Here is a 14,116-nt window from a genome sequence, read left to right on the forward strand (position 1 = left end):
GATGAGTCTGAATTAAGTTTAAAGCATGCAAATCAAACACAGTGACCACTGCAAAAAATACTGGATTTGATATATGGTTGTTGTATGTGCCAAGGAGGCACAGAGAGTTTTTCTTTAGCTATTCTAAAAAGAGCTGGAGTGCAGATGGATCTGACTGAAAAAAGTATACAAATATATCACATGTGTGTTTATGGTCTTCTGTCCTTCTTAAATCAGGTTCTCCACTGGCACTTCATTCTACTCCATTGTTAAATGGGTGTATTAATGGCTACAATATTTTGCAAGGAAAGGCTAAAGGCATTAAGACTTTGGGGTTCTTTTGTTTGTTTTTTTCCCTAAGAGAAAGCATTAAGGTCTGCGATGAGAAAGTGCTTTATAGCAGCAATGGCACGTGTATTCATTTAAGAAACATAAGTCCTCTGGTGTTGTCTAGTAATCTTTGGGAAGGTCCATAGATTCAAACGTGCATTATATTTTGTGTTCTACGCATATGGGCCAAAATGCAACTCTGTTGGCTCAAGTCCATATATAATGTTATCTAATGCACTGTCTTCATTTCTACTGTAACAGACAGCTCTCTCTTTAGTGACCAAAACCACATATGTTTTTATGCTCTATTTAATTTTAAGAATATACCCCTGTTTATATTTCAGGCCCTCTTATTAAAACACATATGTCCTTCTCGGGCTGTTTACCAAAATGACTTCTTGACAGTCTTAGCTACAGACACTTTACGACTTCAGCAAAAAGATAGTGTTAAAATTGAAAGCTTCTTCAAATAGGCAGCCACTTCACGATGCTTCACCTGAGAGCTTTGATCATTTACATTGCTTGGTCTTTACTCTGCTTCCTCTTACGCTTCTTCTACCAGTGTTTGGTATTTGTTAAACTTTCTCCTCTATTTAGAATATTTCTTGAGCTTGGAAACTTTCCAAGGAATAAAAAGGCTTTCTGTGAACTTTGATAAATTATTTTACTAACAGTGAAAATTTAGTTATTTAGTATTTAGTAAATACAGGGACTATGTGAATGTGTGTGTGTTTGTTGTTTCCTTGTTCTGTTTTTACATGCCAGCAAATTATTCTGCACAGGTTTTGCTCATTTATGAACAGATTTGGCCTCATACAGAAGGTCTTTAAGGATTTCATCTGTATCATTAGAAAATACTCTGAGGGTGGGAACATCTGGAAATAAACTGTATGACCCACTTCAGCGTACTTTGCACCGTGAAAGCTTGTATATTATTTCAGTGGCCCCTGGAGCTGCTGTTCTGGACAGTTTTGCTCAGCCTCGACCTTGAAATGACTCATGTCTTCTAACCCTTGCTCCCCTAAAATAAAAACTGAAGATGCAAGGGAGAATTGTGAGCATATTAACGTATAGATCACTTTTGGTTAAAGAATACTTTGCCCAATATAGCCTGTATTCTTCCATTTCAAGGCTTCTGCCTCCCAGCGCAGCCATGAAGAAATTGCTTCCTTGTCTCACCAGGAGAGTCATGATGGCAAGTACCTTGCTCGTTACTGCTATGTGGTGTATTAAAGGCATCTGTATTGAATCATTCATTTGTGCAGCAGTTTGTGCACAGCTTAGTGAATGAAGCAGTGAGCTAATGAATGAACATTCCTACATAAAACAGACATATATATCTTTCAAGTTGTATTCCTTCATCTCAATGGTATACCTCAGCCCATTGGCTCAGTCCAAAGTAAATCCATAACATGTCATAGCTGGACAGACCTCTGATGAGATTCTTTTCAACAAGTTAGCATACTGTTAAGTCATTATTTTCAAGGTCTCTAACACAGAAGTCCCTTGTTGAACAACTTTGCTTTATTTGGCCCACTGTGTGAAGGCACGTTTGAGTGAGATTTTTAATTCCCAATTCATGAATATTATTCCAACACAAATGTAAATCTTTGTAAGCGTTGGACTACTACTGTGCATTCTAATAATATATGGAAGATAATACTGTGCCCATTCTTAATTACTTAATTAAAATAATTGCTGGAACAACTTTATATAGTAATATATAGGTCTTTTTTCTGATAAATTTGTGTGGTTAGAATAAGTCATAGGGAGGGATTTTTACTGACTTGTCAATGGTGGTGAGTCTTAAAGCAATAACTTTAGTAACAAGACACTATATTCATTCCCAGTTGGACAGAGTCTTGAAGAGGACAGAGTGGAGCTGTGGTGCAAGCTGCTGGCAGGGCTTGTCTAGGGATCTTCTGGCTCCATGCTGGAGAGGAAACCAAGGAGAGAGTGTTGGTTGGCTCCCTCAGCCTCCTGGTTGAATCTAACCCGTCATATTTTTAAAGCACCCAAGCAACTGTGGGTGTCTTTTGGAGGAAGTAATTGCTTTTAGCATTCTTTCCCTATTGCTTTCTGACCATCTCAGTACTTTCTTAAGGTATTGCCCTTTGTAACAGGAATGTGAACTGTACATGGGCCTAAAGAAAATTAACAGTGACTCAGAAAATGAAAATTATCTGGAAAAACCACATTCCTCAGGAATATGGTATCATGGAGACTTGATTATTTCTTCTTGTGGAAGGGCCCAAGGTGTTTTATGATACCATACAGTTGTAGCTGAGATTGGCCTCTAGCCCAATCAACTAGTCATTCCTTTCTCGTGTATTTCTGTATTGGACTTATGCTGAAATGCCCACAAGAGATTTGGGTAACTCTCTGCAAATGCTTTTGCAGGTAGTGAGTGTTAATATAATTTAAAAAATCTGTTGTTTTCCCACCCCTCTCCTGCTCTTCACCTCTCTGTGAAAAAGGTAAATCATTCAGAGGTTGCTTTCAGCAAATACCAGTTTGTTGAATGTACAGGAAGGGCTGCAGTTCCTCTATGCACATGACGATCTCTAACACATCACAGACATCTTAAACAAAAACCATAAAAACCACATATGAAAACAAACAAATTCTTTTCCTTCCAAAATGTCCACACAGGAAAATGCTATATAGCTAAGTATGATAAATACAACTCTACCAGTAGCTTGTGTACCAAATTATGCTCTCTGAATTATGGATATTCTTTTTGAAAATGGGGGCATAAGACTCATTCTCTCTTCTACCAGTACAACTTGAAAAAACCAGACATATTTAGCTGTCAGCTGCCTAAGGAAATGTCACTTACCAATGTTTAGGATGATAGATTGCGTCCTTTAGATGTACCATTCTCTCTCCTTCCTCTCCAAGGAGATCCATTCTCAATTTTTTTACCCTTAAAACCTAAAAGAATCATAACAAAAGCTTCTCACTTAATTCATCACTTCCACTTCCTCCATTTTGTGAGCACTGACATAGCATAAAATGTGGTGCTGATGGCACTCTGCTCTTTGCCCACATGTGAGCTTAGGAGCAGCTACATTGGTCAAACAAGCAGAACTGCTTTTTTAAAATTTTTTAAAAAATAAACCCCTGTCTGCTCATCGAAATACCTACTAGAAAAGGAGTTTTATCCCTCTCTTCCACATATAAAATTACTTCTGAAGTGTTAGAACAAGTTTTAGATCATCAGCATTCAAAGATAAATGAGACCAGGAAAAATGAGAAGTCTAAATTAACAGTTTCCTATAATCTGTGATTTAAATGGCTGGAGTACTCAGAGTTATTCACAAACCTACATAAATGGGTATTGAGAATCATGTTACAGCCAAGATCAAGTGGATAGCTGTGAAGACAGCCCAAGCCCAGCTTGACCATCTCCGAGCCATGGCAATAAAACCCATGACCGAGGTGCCTCCTGCGGAGCTGGTGCTCTCCAGTGCACTGCACCACTGCGGGGCTCATTATGTTGGGGTGCAGCACCAGTCCCGGGGTATTATTTGCTGTGTGCGGTGTCAGGGTATTTGGAAGATGAGCCTTTCGAGGCCTTCGGTCTTACAGCACTGTTATCTCCACTTCAGTGACAGCTATACTCAGTGTGGACTAGACTCACTACATACACACTTTTTTGCTATAGTTTATGAGTACTGTCTATAACAGAAATATGTCTCTGAGACATCTGAGTTGGGTCTCAGTAGCCCTGGGGGTGCAACATTACGAAAATGAGCTAGCACTGCTTCTGGATTTGAAGTGGCCTTACAAGTAATATATCAGTGTTCGCCTGCAATATGCCTGACCTAACTACTCTTTTGGATCCAAACATGCCAGCCCTGGTCTGTCTGTGTCCATACAGACAATAATTGTCTGTAGATAGTGGTTGTACTGTTACAGACACTTTGGACGTATATAAAGAGTCAGTCAGGAATCTTCCATTCATCATCTTGTACAGAGAAGAGGAAAATCAAACCCACCTTAACTCTTTATTGGTCTCTTTTCTTTTTTAACCTTGGTGTTACATCTTCAGTCGAGTTTCCTGCACGTTCTGTGTTCTGTACCGAGTGCAGCAGTGTCAGCCAGAGAGAGCAGGAAAGTTCCTGAGATTAGGCACTGCCCTGGGAGAAACGGTACTGGCTCCTACCAGAGATTCTGCAGGTCAGTAACACATGACTGAAAATGGACAGCAACAGATAGATGTTAAAGGCAAAGTGAAGGAAACAAAAAACCAAACCAACAAGCAAATATTTGATATTTCCCCAAACTACTCTGTCTCTAACAGCTTGTGGCTCAGGAACTTTTTCATCCGAAGTGTTGTCTCATGCTTAATAGTCACTGGTTATTGCCATGAGTTTAGCTGGTGACCTTGGAAAACAGCATCCACAACTTCTGTTCCGTTTGCTTGAAGAACTACCTCTCTCCGATCATTTTGGAGCTGGTATCTGGTACCTTCATTTAATTCCCACTAGTTCCTAAACTGGAGGAGAAAAAAATCCCTCCTTATTTACCCTTTTCACACCACTCATGATTCCACAGATGTCTATCCTACTTCTTCTTTGTTCTGAGACCTCCTTCTAATTTGAAAATTAACCATTTAATTCTGTCTTGTCCCTTTAATGAGTTAAGATATGAAGACCTTCTCCTTTATCACAAGGCTGTTCCATTTTTTTAAGAGGTTTTAGTGAAAGACCTTGTAAAAAAAAAAGTAAACTTTATCTTTTTCCTTCTTTTTCCTTATAATTGTTTAAGGAATTCCCTACGTCATTTAAGTTAATTTATTGATGAGTTTTACTGTTTATTATAGCTTTAACTCATTTTCCTGCTACAAAATCAGTTTATTGATCTGCACTTCCACAGATCTGTTATTTCTAGGTATTTGGTATCACATTAGCTGCTTTCTTGTCCGTCAGTACAAAGGTGTTTTTAAGAGGAGGCATGGAAGAGGGCTTATACAGGTTTAACTCCTGTTAACATGATGAAAAGGGAATTGAATACACTTCTCACCTGGCATGAATGGCAGCCCTGATTCTGGGTAAGAGTGTGGGTCCTCCTTCAGTTTTGTGAATTATACCCTTTGTTTCTTCAGCTTTTTTTAACATATCCATGAAAATAAACTATTCTGCATCAATGGAATGCTAGGTACGTTGCATCACATTGGGCAATAGAAAATTAAAAAAAAAAAGTATTTTGGTTTGACCAGAATCAATTGTGTTTTTCAGGGTTTTTTTTTCTGGCTTGTCTTGAAAAAATAAAAATCTCCATTTGCACAGTCTAACTACTTTCCAGGAAACAGATTATAACATTTGATTCTGCTCTGAATATGTACTAACTTTTGAAGTTTTTTTTTTCTTTAAACTAAATACGATGTCTCGGTTCATACATCTGTGAGATCAAAAATGCATAGTTCCAAAGCACTGGGTAGGAAATCTATCAAAAAAGCCCAGCTGCCTGAGGAATAGTTTGACAAGCAGAGAGACTAAAGGAACACAGGGAAGGGAACAATGTCAGCAAAGTGTGAAGACAAAGGGTCTGGAGGCAGGGTTCGTGCTCAGTGTCATAGGGGGAATGGAAACTCCACCGGTGTCAGCTTTCTCTCTGTAATGCATCTCTGTCCCAATTCATGCTAAATAGATTGGCATGTACTGCTGACAGCCCATTATTTTACAACCCATGTGCTTTTTTATATATTTAGATAGTAGTACAGTTCAATCCCTTAGCTAGGTTATTGATAGGACGTAATGACAATCCACATAATTATAGATTTGTTTTATGGTACTGTAGCAGTGAGAGAAGAGTTGTCTTTCCTGGGGACTCTGGTGACAGCAGTCTTTGTCACATGGAGCAGAAACCACTGGCCTCTTAACTGGCCTCTCTTCTGCTACCAAGAGCTGTTTGGAGATTTAGTCAGCGGAGCCCAGGGAGTGGCTCAATCTTATATAAAGCAGATATCTGCAATAAGTCAGATGAGTTGTGCTTGAAAGTACCTGCTCTTCCAACTGTAAGTTTGCGTATTGTCAGTTAGGCTACAAACGGCTTAAGTTACGTGAGATGAATCTCAGTTCAGGATGCCTAATCTTTTCACCACTAATGCTGCTGTATTATTTAGCCAGCACAACAATATTTAGTTCTACTTCTGAGGCCAGAAATATTTCAGGAAAAATTTAATAAATTCCCAAACAAGCTTTATTTACAGTTTGTGTAGCTCCTGTAATATTGCTTTCACTAGATTTAAGAGAGTGGAAGTTGGCAAGCTTTGTATCTGTCCTCCATAACAGCAGTTACCATGAGAGGATGACAGCAAAAGCCAGTCCATCCGACTTGTCATTTGCAACGTCTCACTTTCAAACACCGTTTCACATCACACCCCCAACATATCAAGAACAGCACATCATGAGTATCCATGTACAGAGGCGTGTGTAGATGGCAGGTACCACCGGAGGCTTCTTTGATCTGGGGGCCGCATGTTTTGTTGTATGAAGGAGAGAGTGCCGATGATAGCTTGCGCATGTGTAAATTTTCCACCAGAAAGGGCGGTGTGCCAATCTCTAGGCCTTGCTTAATGCGCTGTCTTTCTGTCCTGCACCTCTTTTTCTTCCATGTAAATTCCTTGCACTTCTCCAGAACTAGCTTCCAGTCTAGGGCCAGTGGAGGGGGCAGTAGCGGTGGCAGCTGCAGACTTTGCCCGTTGAGCTCCCAGGTTTCCACCCCTTCCACCGAGCAGTGCAAGAGCAGAGTTCCCACGGGGCTGAGAATCGGGCTCACTGGGCTGATAGGACCCAGCCATATCAGCATAACTTTCCTTGAGTTTTAAATAGATTTCTTTCAAACAAATATAAATCCTGGTATATGAGGCCTGGCTACACTTTCACTGTCTTGTTTTGCTTTAATTAATGAGGGTTGTACTGAAATAAATTCGGTTTTTGCACAACTCAAACTTTATCCAAAAAGAAGTTTTCTGTTTGTTTGTTTTTAAATCAGTTCAGTTAAATAAATTGACATTTATACCTGGTACAGAGAAGCTATAGCTTTTAAGATTTATGAAAAGATAGTAAGTTTCAGGTCTTAAGGTTCTGACAATAATATTGAAAATATGATTTATGATCAAAGTTTTACTAACGTGCTTATATCCAGCTGTTGAAAAATGCTGAAAACTTTTCCAGCCAAGGCCTTATGGATACCTTCATTCCATGGCTGCTTTTTTTGTCCATACTTTTTTCCAAGATGCAGTATAATTCCACATTTTAGCCAAAGGCTCCAGTGTCTTGCTATGTAGACTGTCAGTTGATGCTTTGTCTTCCTGCTTTTCTGCAGCATGCCAACACTACCTCTTGCTCTCCAGCTTTCTTCTGGAGAGCAATTTAATTGCATTTGAATGCCTGGTCCCTGGACTGTTCTGTGGAGCCAGGTAGCTGATGGTCAGGAAGTCAATCGTTGGAGTCCAACATTGCAGCTGGAAGCTGCTGGAACAGGCTAACCAAATAGGAGCTGTTGAAAAACAGAGCAGCAGCTGAGGCTGATAAAGATGAGCTGTAAAAGACTGTCTTCAAATTCTCCCTCCTGTGCAGCGATGTAAGTGCCAAACCTGGCTACCTGGAAAATCTCAGAAGATCAGAGATCTACACGGATTTTTTTATTATTATTTATTAATTAAAAATAAAAGGTAGTTGCTTGTAGGGTCTGAGTGCTCCCCCATGCAAGAGAGTATGTGGGGCTTCTTTGCAGCTTTCCTTCTGCTCTCACTGAAATCAGCTGGAAATCACAGTTGATCTGGGTGGAAACAGAATCTACACAAAGTTCAACTGGCTTTTCAGCTGAAAGCTCACAAGGATTTTATCACTGGTCAAAGATTCCTTCCTGTCTTATGCTGAACTTTCTATTAACCATATAAGCTGTATTTTTCCACACTAGCATGTGTTCACAGAAATGTTAGAACTGCCATACCTAATCAGACCAGTGGTCCATCTAGGCCAGTATCCTTGGCTCCAGATGCCTCAGAGGAAGGTGCAAGAAAATTCATAATACCGTATCCCAGGGGAAGTATCTTCCTAATCTTTGGCAGTTTGTGGCTAGCTGTTGCCCTGAGCATGAGTGTTTATATTCCTTATCCACTTTTATCCTATCTAAGTGTCATCTATCATGTATGTTCTATTGTTTGAACTATTCTCTACAGGTTTAGGCATAAAGGTCACAATAGGACAGAGGTCATAAGTCACAGTAGATCAAAAGCCATAGCGTGTCAAATGTTGTAATATAATTCATGCTCATGTATACAGCACATATATAAAGTGATAGCTCATGCTAAGGCATTGCCTCACATTGCTCTTACAGCTACAGCTCCCCTAAGAGCGTTATAATATCCTATTGACTTTCTTGTGGATTCATCGTGCTGTGAATTATTTCTGGCCAGTGGAATGCATGGAGTTACCTTTTGGGTATTACTTAAGCAGGCGTCTTGTGATTTTGCCAGAGATCTTTTTTGCAGGAGTCAAGGTGTGTATTGTTTCCCTAGATTTAAAAAAAAAAAAAAAAAAAAAAAAAAAAGAAACTGAAGATTTACACTTTGGCTTAAAGATATATTTGGTATATGAAAACAGCTCTTTTTTTTCTCTCCCATAAAAGAACTGATCCCATGGTCTCAGCAGGGAGATGTATGTGAAGCCATATTCAATAAACCTTAGGTGCCACAATTTTTCTCTATTTCCTCTTAAACCAAAGAATAGACAACTGCCACATATCCTTTTGTCCCCAGCATTCAATCTTTTTAATTTCCTACATGCAGTTACTTACTTCTTTTTTTCCTCCCTCATTGTTCTGTTCTTTTCTGAACAAAAAAGAGATAAGGAATAAAACAAAAAGTGCTGTAAATGATCCTTTTCCTAAGGACACTTTACTCCTTCTAACTGTTTGACTTTTCACCCTTTGGGTGCTTAGTGGAAAAGCCATTACTTGCTTGCTGAGGAAAAAGCATTTAATGAATCACAAAATCATTCAATTATTCTTAAAAACACTTCACATCACACATCTTTTTCCAAGTAAAGTGTGCATTTTTCACATTTAAATGGTGCATAACTGCCTCATACAATGTGTCCCTAGAGTTAGAGACGTTTTAACAGAAGGGTTCCAGGAGTAGACAGAGCATTTTTATATATATTAGCATTAAAGACCTTGCATTAAAGATGCAGAATTTCCTCTTCTCTCTTCACTGTCTTTCAACAATATCTATGCACAGTTGCCTCTCTGCTGTTGTGAAACGTCTAGCTTTGTACTGAGCTGAGATCTGCACGCTTTGCTTGCTTCGGCGTGCTGCAGTACCACACGATGAAAGTGAAGTGTATAGTAAAGCTATTAGCTAATATGAGGCAGCAAAGCCTTTAAAATGTTTTTTAAATAAATCGAAAATTTATTTAGGAAAGGAAGTAAGAGACTTCCTCAGAAAAATACATTATTTTCAATCGTTATTGAGCCTGATGCTGATCTCTCACCACTTTTTCTTGGCTTTTATAAGAGAAGTGCTTTCTGCAGACTGCAGTAGCTGCCATTTCCTACACAACTTTTTCTTTTTAGTTTTTTTCCCCTCTGAGATTTTTCTTAATGGACTTACATTGTAAAATGTTCTTTTCTGTATTTTGTGAAAACGTATGTGCTTTACCCAGCAGAATCAGGTGGCTGACTTGGTTTGTAAAACCAACTTGAAGGCTGCACTTTTGCCGGGGCAAATGGGAATCAGTCTGTTTATTTGAATGCCAGTATATGAACTGTACCAGCTAAAGATCTGGCCTTGAATTTGTAAACTTTCCTGCACTTTTATATCCCTGTAATTAAACAACTAATTTTTTCCATAGCAAAGTTTAAAAAAAAAAAAAATAATTAATAGGAAAGAGTGGTATTTATACAACAGCTTTAGGCTAACTTAGATATCTAACTTAGGCACAGTTTTAAGAACTGAACCTAGGTGTTTGTACTTCCCTGCATAGCTGGCAGAGAGACAGAGGTGCCGGGGGCTGGGGAGGAGGGGGCAGCTGCAAATCAAAGTACCTAAATCAGATGCCTGAAGTAGACAGTGTGAATAACCCTCTAGATGGCTGGAATTATTGGACCACATTAGAGAGAGAGGAAAAAAGTCAGGCTGGCATATGGTGAGTGTCCTACATATGGTATGTTGTTTATATGTGTTTTTTCCGTTAGCATTTCTCTTTTCTTTGTTGCTCCACCTCCTCCTGCAGACTCTCCTAACGAGAATGCTAATGCAGAAACTGCTGTGGTTGAAGGAAAGCTTTCGGACCTACGCTATTCTCAAGAGCACAAAACTCAGGCAAAATGAGTTAGCCCTCTCTCCTCTGCTCTGCCTCACTCAAGCAGTACTCTGTGTGTTTGTGCGTAATTTTCCTTTTATTTCTCTGGAGCCAATAAGGTGTGTGTGGGGGTTAAAATCACTTTGCCTTAAAATTTACCATATTTCACCCTTCCAGGTAGTGTTTTATATTCATTCAAATATCAATATATTTTGAAATAATTAGAAATGTTAGACGTCAATATGATAGGCACGCGCTCTTCGTGCTGCATTAATTCCTTCGGTCCAGTCAGATCCTGGTCTTATCCAATGTAGCTTCAGGGGGAAGCTCCCTTGTGCTGCAAAAAGCAGACTCCACCTGGTTCCGATTAACTTCACACTGGTTGGATCTGCCCAGTGATGGCGTAAGAAAATACGGAGCAGAGAAGTCTGCAATTGAGGCTGTAGATTCATGGCCTATAAAACTGAAAGGCTATTATGGTCATCTATTCACTCTTCCCCTCCTGTGTAAGGGGCACCAGAACTTTTGTGAATTATTCTTTTTTTCTTTTTTTCTTTTTCTTTTTTTTTTTTTTTTTGGTGAACTGTAGCATAGATTTTAATGGAGAAAAGCATTCGATCTTGATTTAAACCTTCCAGTGTGTTTCTCCAACTACATCTTCCAACCACTGGCTTTGTCACTGGACTGAAAACTGTAGTGTTATCAAATTTCTGTTTCACACATAGTTATTTATAAGCTGTGATCAAGTAGCCTTTTAAATGTCTCTCTGATAACCTAAATAGATTGAGCTCCTTCAGTCTTTCATTACAAGGAATGTTTTCCAATCCTTTCATCATTCTTGTTGCTTCCCTCTGAACCTTTTCCAATTTTTCAACAATCTCTCTTGAATTGTGGACACAGTATTTCCAGAACTGGTTGCATTCGCGCCAAGGACAGAGGTAACACAATCATATCGTGTATTTCTCTGGTGGTGTGCCCATGGGTTGTATCAGATCTGTGTCTACCCTCATGTACTCATAGCTCTTCCCAGCTGATTATCTGCCCCACAAGCTTTTTCAGACTGACTTCAGTCTGTGGGCAGGGTCCCTACCTTGTAGTAGTGACAGTCTTTGTTATTAGAGCAGAGTCTTATGTTTGCCTGGACCGAAATTTGCAGTTTGTTTAACTGTGGCCAGTTTCCTGAGCAATCTGGGTTCCACAGTGACTTGGCCCACACTTTATTTACTGATCTTCCAATCATTTCAAATGCAAACTTTCTAAATATGTTTTCTTATCACTAATAAAAGAGTCACAGATAGAAAAAAAAAATACCACAGGGCCATGCATTTGTGGGTCACCATTAAAATAAACACCACTGATTATTTTTCCCTACTTATTACATGCTTGAGACTGAGATCTGACTCTATTTAATAGTTACAATATTGATTTTAATAAATTTTTTCTTCATCAAAATATTATGATTAACAACTAAAAGACTTTCCAATATTCCTCTGCATATTTAATACTACTAAAATTACTTTTATCCTACCAAATATATACTCTTATTAAATGATATCTAGTTAGCTTTGGCAAGATAATTTTCCATAAATTTCTGTTCTGACTGCTTTGATTAAAATGAACTAATATTCCTAGAAGCCATTCCTTATTTTGCTTGAGATCAACGTGAGGTTGAAATGCTTATAGACATTTAGGTCATCACATTTATTCTTTTTAACTATTGACAAAAATTTTTGTATAGTTCTCTTGAATGTCCCTGGTTCTCCAAGATGTACTAAAAATCCTCACTCACCGTGCAGACAGGTCCTCTGCCAAATGTATTAAAATACCTCCATGCAAATTATTCAGGTCTACTGATTTTAAAAATGTCTAGTTTTATTAGCTGCTATTTAACGTTCTCCTGTGCTACTACTGAAATAGAGCTTCATCATAATCATCTGATATGAATACATCATTTGAATTTTTCCCAAAATACAGAATAAAAGTATTTGAGAATGCCTTTTTTTTAATGCTATTACAAAAAGTCCTAGTAATTTCCATTTAATAATGGAGCAAGGCAGCTGTTAGAATTTTGTTTATAATACAAGTTCAAAATGTCTTCATATTGTCCTTATCTCTGTTTTCTCTTTGTGACCTTTGGTTTTCTTTATTAATGCTCTATAATTCCCAGCTTCTAATTTACATTAGTTGCTACATTTTCCTCTACTCCTCCCTTTTGTTTTGTTTTTTTTTTTTTAGTAGTTGTCTTCACGTACAAAGTAATTTTATTATTTTTAACAAAAGTGTAGGAGGTTTTTCCTTGATTGTGACTTTTTTGAGCTATCCTTTACAGTGCTCTTTAGCAGATTGAAGTTTTCAGTCAATTTTTTCCTTTAATACTTTCTCCAAATAACTGGTTCACACTGACTGTCCACTTTATAAAAGCTGACTGTCTTATATCACCAAATATAAAAATATTTGGGTTTGATTCATTTGCTCATAACAAATATAATCAAGTTGTAGCTATGTGCACGTAAGCAATTAATTTTTAATTCTCTGATTCCTCTGTCACACCGAAGTCTAGTAGAGATTTCCTCCGTGTTGGATGCAGTTAGGGAAATTGTCATTTCTGATTTGTTTAATGTAGCTGATGTTTTATTATGGACACTCTGAGGTTTCCAGCTCATGTTAATATTATTCCATACTCCATAAGCATTTTTTCCATGTTAAGATATTTCATGACCTGTATGGAAGAAATACAGACTTTTAAAATTATTATTTAAATGTGACAGCAATGAGAATCTTTCAAACGAGGCATAAAAAGTGAGATATAAAATGTCAGTCTGATATAACTACAATTTGAATTATTGTTTCATAATAGAGTATGGCTTTAAAAATATTGACACAGTTACTGAGAGGTGTGAAAGATTTAAATTACAGAAGCCGTTTGGGGTTTTTTGGTAGGAGTAAAGTGTGAACCTGGATTCACAGTGTTCTCTCGTAGCCTCTGTTTATTTACAGTATCTTATGCAGATTGCTCACTTCGATGCTTTAAGCAGAAATACATAACAGACCAAAAATGCAGCTACAATTATAACAAATTATAAAATTCTGGAAATTGGGTCTGAAATTCCAGCCTCTTTGAAGTCAGTAGCACTCAAACTGTTAGACTTCCAGCAGTTTTCTTCACAGAATGCTGTTCCATATTATAATGATTTAACTTGCCACCAACTTCATGGTAAAGTTCACTAACTGGACCATAACTCCCAATTACCTCACCCTGATTTAATCCCATTCTTTAAGACGGTGAAACCTATTAAAAAAAATGGTATTATATAAGAATGCTTTCAGGGAATGCATCTCCTAATTCTTGCTACATGATTCCCTAGAAACGTTTTTAAAGAGGAATACAGCATTTCTATTTGTGCTGCAAACAAACTATTCTTAACGACAGACCTGAACTGAATATCTGCAGTATACGTTTCTATTTTTAGGTATAGCGGCCTTATAATGGT

At 38.1% G+C, this 14,116-nt stretch overlaps 1 long non-coding RNA gene across 1 annotated transcript; it reads right to left on the minus strand.

Annotated features, from left to right (window-relative positions):
- Positions 1-3,159: 3,159 nt before the first annotated feature.
- Positions 3,160-5,467, minus strand: LOC129203183 (uncharacterized). The gene is made up of 3 exons (XR_008575941.1): positions 5,338-5,467; positions 4,311-4,506; positions 3,160-3,243 (listed from the first exon to the last, which is right to left on the minus strand). It is a non-coding gene; the product is annotated as an uncharacterized LOC129203183 (long non-coding RNA).
- Positions 5,468-14,116: the final 8,649 nt, after the last annotated feature.

Source organism: Grus americana, chromosome 2, assembly GCF_028858705.1.
Source record: "Grus americana isolate bGruAme1 chromosome 2, bGruAme1.mat, whole genome shotgun sequence".
In the NCBI taxonomy this organism is placed as follows: Eukaryota; Metazoa; Chordata; class Aves; order Gruiformes; family Gruidae; genus Grus; species Grus americana.